Genomic DNA, 4,526 nt, shown 5'->3' with positions numbered 1-4,526 from the left:
TACTACAGAAAGCAGCGTACGTGAAGGGGTCGTATTGGAGGGAAATAAAACCAGCCCCCGAAATATTTCACACCAGGGTTCTTGGTTTTTTTTCTTTATTGCAGTTCAATTACCAGATCAAGGGTGTATTACATGTCATATATACATTTGTAATTAATGGGTATGAGCATTATTAGTGACCTGCTACATCACAAGCAGCACATGCTTTCATATTTAAAGTGTATCCTGGGACCGAACAAGTTGTTTGCTGTAGCAACAGCTCTTTCATTTTTGCCGGGAAAAATCCTCATGGCCTCCAGACACTACATAAACTAGAGAAATCACTTTGGAGAAGTGGAAGATGCTGATTCAGTTCCCCCTCCAGCCTCCCCAGACAATGAGAGGATGAAAATATCCCCTAGTTATATGGGGAGAACTCTAAGTTAAACATCTTTAACGTCCATTCAATTAGGCTTGAAGGAAGGTAGCTTAGCATTTGAAAGTAATGAGGGTTATTTATAAGGAATTGACAGTTATATAAATATTCCCAAGCTGTTGCGCAGACTATTCTCTATTAATCACTCAGTACAGATTCAGCTAACTGTTGCAACTATCTCACGCTATGGTTGTAGCCATAAGCACATGGGTTCAGCTACCAGACAGTTAATCCCACAAGTGCACGCTAGCCTCAGTGTTTCCTTACTGCTTTTTCCTGCTGCTCCCATCGCCTCACTGCTCAACACACCCTCAGACAGATTTGGTGATGACTGTCTGTTCCTGCTGCTGTATTTTGCCTGTGCTTGCCCTTATGGAGAGAATCCGGCCTCAACCGAAACACACAAAAGCTTCCGACAATGATTATAATTTGTTTATAGCCCTTCATTACTTAACACAAAACATAAAGCAGTTCATCTGCTGCTAAGAGGTTCCAGCTCCGCTTCCTTGCCCTGCACTGTGCCACACGTGAGCTTGGCTTTCCTCAGGCAAGATGCTCAAGATCAATGTGAGAGCTTGTGGGTTTGCCTGAAAAAGGAGAAGGATAGAGTTTGAAAACCTTCCCCCTTCACCCCATTATGTACTCTTTTAAGGAAAGAGCAGGCCTGGGAATGTGAGGGGGCTGGCATGCAACAGTTACCCAATTGTCAGACCAGTGGGAAAATGCAGCCAAACTCCTCACCCAGCCGTGACCCATTTACCTTCAGGCAGAGAGGGAGATCTCACTAGATACCATGGTACATCCCAAGACTTCTCACCTGTCCGAAAAGTGATCACAGCCTTAGTCAACTCGTCTGGGTGTTCAGAAGACTCTGTTGTGAAAGCTGCATTCTCACCTGCTCCTTGTGCTGCTCTGGGTTTGCACATCACAGGGCTTCTTTCTACCAGAAAAATCAGTAATTGTGAGGAAATCTGCCACACCAGATTGGGCTGATAAGCCATTCGGAAGTTTGGCAATGCCTGCTGAAGCTTTAAGAAAATAAATATTTCCAACAAATCTATTAAAAAAATGAAATTAAAAAGCCTTAGGCAGCAAGTTCACTGCGCTGGCAAGCAGGCAGATTTTTTTTTAAGGTCCTTTATGTAAATATAATTTACCTTCATTTTATTTTCTCTATTCCTTCAGCCTTTTGTTAACTTGACAAAGGATTTCTCCTGCTAACAGAGCACTTACTTTTAGGTGAGCAAATATGCTGCCAGAGTTATGGCAAGGGGGATGGACTGAAATGTCAGCAAAGGTCTGCTTGGGGAAAAAAGGAGGGAGCACAAGGGAAAACAAGGTAACACACCCACATTTGGGAGAGGAATCATGGAAAAAAAGGAAGAATTAACCCTTGAGGTTCATTTTAGTAACAGACTCAAATTTTCCGTGGGAGACAAGCAATGATTCAGGCAGCAAGCTGCAAGATGAGCAAGGCAGGTAGCTGAAAAGGAGGGCTGGTGCACAGCCTGACTGCCCCCAGGGATCAGGCAGCAGCTCCACCATCCTGCCTGCAAGCTGCTATATGCAGCCGCAGATCCTAAGGCTGCTTTCCAAAGCATCCCCCCACTCCCTTAACAGCACACCTGGATTCACTAAGCATCAATCTGAAACTTACTAGGAGAAAAGAGCTCATGGCAGGACCCATCTAACCAGTTTGCATCTTCAGTTACAAGAACACATTGTTTTTCTAGTGCTAGCATGCTTGTAGTTAATTTTTCGTTCCTATTTCTTTATAGCCTTAAAAATAAAGGATCTCTTTCATGGAAGACTGTTGCAGCCAACTCATACCAAGGATATCTAGCATCCACCCAACTCCAATAGAGTTCATGAGCTGAGAAATGTTGTTATTCAGATATATAACAATTCATCTGATACCAATAAAGTGCTGCTGTGTAGCTTTAGATTTAGCAACCAGGAATTCCATATGCAAGGTTTGTGTGTAAGGGGAGTCATTTGTCACTGTTTCTTTACAAATGAAGCCCATGGGCAGCAGAAGTTGATTTGTGAGACAGTTTATGTCAAACAGTTTTGATGCAGATTCAGAGGAGAAACTGCTGGCCGCTGAGAAGTTTGAGACATTGAAAGTTTCAGGATTTTAAATGGAAATGCAAAATTTCCATGAAAAAAAGAAAAATCTAACTGACTGTACCTGGAAACTTTATCCACCTACCCCAACTATTCAGATTATAAGCAAACTTCACATAGAAGTTTACCTTGGCAGAGCAGTTGTTAAACTGAATTCTGATAAAGCTCCTCTGTCCCAGACACTCAAATCTGTAGATTCTTGCTGATCTCCTCCCCATGGGAATTAATGCTATCAGGTACCTGTAATCCTAAAATTGAAATGAAGATCTAAGCCTTGAGCATGTCCCTTCATTCACCACGCAAAGTACCCCGGAGACAACAGGCTAAAATTTCTCCCTCAACTTGCGTCATAGCAGAACTGCCTACTAAAATCCTCTATAGCAGCCCTACCATACCTCTTCTCAGAGTTTGTGTTGATGGTAAGGCTTCTTCAGATGTCACCAGGAGCCTAATTTAACTAACAGCACCTTGGTTCTTAATGCTGGCCAGGTGGTCTAAGGAAGAAAGGGCTCTTGTTTTACTCTGAGCCAGAAAAATAGCTATATAAATACACCTCTATTTTCACTTGTTGCCTAAATGGTCTCTATAGAACTGTAGTTTTCATATCAAAAGCTGCTTTTTCAGAAAAGAACTGCACTATGGAGAACCACATCATGTTTTTAAGTCACTTTCCCAGCTGGAAGATACTTGGGATTATGTTCATTAAGCATTCAGCTGCATTGTTATAGGTTTGAACCCAACTCTGAGATTTTTCGGAAACACTTCTCCGGAAACACTGCGTTTCCTCAGTATCCTATTGCTAAAGTGCAGCAGATTCCACCATTGGGCAGCTATTAATATGCTTGAATTCAAGCAGTTCCCTTGTATCTGAGCAGTGTTACAGCTCAGACCTGAAAAGGTTCATGGAGTAAGTGTTCTTCCACTTGCTATATATGATCTGGCAGGTGTTCTACCAGGCCAAGCAATGTGGCTCCACACTGACCACAGCAGGGAACAGCTTGAGACCCAGGGTCACGTTCATCCTTTGACCTAGGACCAGTGTCATAGCAGAGGGAGAGCATGGATCTGAGGGAAATGATGAAGGTTTCTCCCCAGGACTTTCCATAAACCAGGTTATTTTCAGAAACATACAGGTATTCATTCTCTATGGGCATGCTATCTTCATCAGAGGTCACTGCAAAGCCCTCTCCCATGGGCTCTCCCAGAAGATCTTCTCCCATGTGGGGTCTGAGGATGATCCCAGAGATCACCTTCCAAGAAGTTCCAGATGTCCCCATTGTAGGACAGCTGCACCAGAGCATTGGTTCTTTTCCACAGGATTGCCTGCCACACCTAAATAAGGTCAAACACGTTGGAGCAAACACAAATTTGCTTCTTTTGAACTGCATTTGGTTTCACAGCCCTGCTCCAAACTTGTAGTGTCAAAACACTTTTCTCCCCTTTTGTAATTTCGTTGCCACGTTTGTTCTTCAGGACCAAGAGGACTAAGAAAAAAACCCTGGATTTTAATCTGGGCCTTTTATTCAGAGTAAGTTTTTAAACATAAAACAAGCAAACAGGAAAAGTCCGTTTGAGTCTTTCTCTACGTATGATGTACAGCTCCCACTCCTTTTCCTGATGGACAGTAAGCTCTTTGAGACAAAGGCTGGTATTTTATCTGTGTTTGAGCAGCACATGGCATATCCGAAGCTCACCATTTTTAAAATACAAAGAAATCCCAGGCACCTGAGGCAAGCAGCTACCGTACATGCCCACATGAGTGCGGGCAACTGGCAGCTCTGTAGTAAAACCAGTCAGGTTGATTGGAAACTGGCCAGATGGCAGCTCCTGCTAGCTAAAGGGATTAATTATTTGGGGATCATGCCTGGAGAGCAGGCGTGATGAATGCAATATATAATTCCTTGTCACGACTGTGTCAGCACTGGAAAATAGGGAACAGCCAGTACCCTTGGATTCAATCACAGCCATCTTTGCTCTCTCTGGG

At 43.2% G+C, this 4,526-nt stretch overlaps 1 long non-coding RNA gene across 2 annotated transcripts; it reads right to left on the bottom strand.

The window, feature by feature from the left end:
* Positions 1 to 238: 238 nt before the first annotated feature.
* LOC133269818 (uncharacterized) lies at positions 239 to 3,031 on the bottom strand. Of its 2 annotated transcripts, XR_009743567.1 has the most exons (5): positions 2,933 to 3,031; positions 2,671 to 2,782; positions 2,041 to 2,061; positions 1,311 to 1,443; positions 239 to 397 (listed from the first exon to the last, which is right to left on the bottom strand). It is a non-coding gene; the product is annotated as an uncharacterized LOC133269818 (long non-coding RNA). The 2 variants fall into 2 exon arrangements; XR_009743566.1 differs by lacking the exon at positions 2,933 to 3,031 and having other exon boundaries at positions 2,671 to 2,910.
* Between the last annotated feature and the right edge of the window lie 1,495 nt (positions 3,032 to 4,526).

Source organism: Pezoporus flaviventris, unplaced genomic scaffold (assembly GCF_033815535.1).
Source record: "Pezoporus flaviventris isolate CSIRO_AGI_PZ_B2104156 unplaced genomic scaffold, CSIRO_AGI_Pfla_v1 ptg000015l, whole genome shotgun sequence".
Taxonomy (NCBI): Eukaryota; Metazoa; Chordata; class Aves; order Psittaciformes; family Psittacidae; genus Pezoporus; species Pezoporus flaviventris.
This window is presented reverse-complemented; position numbering and strand designations above follow the sequence as displayed.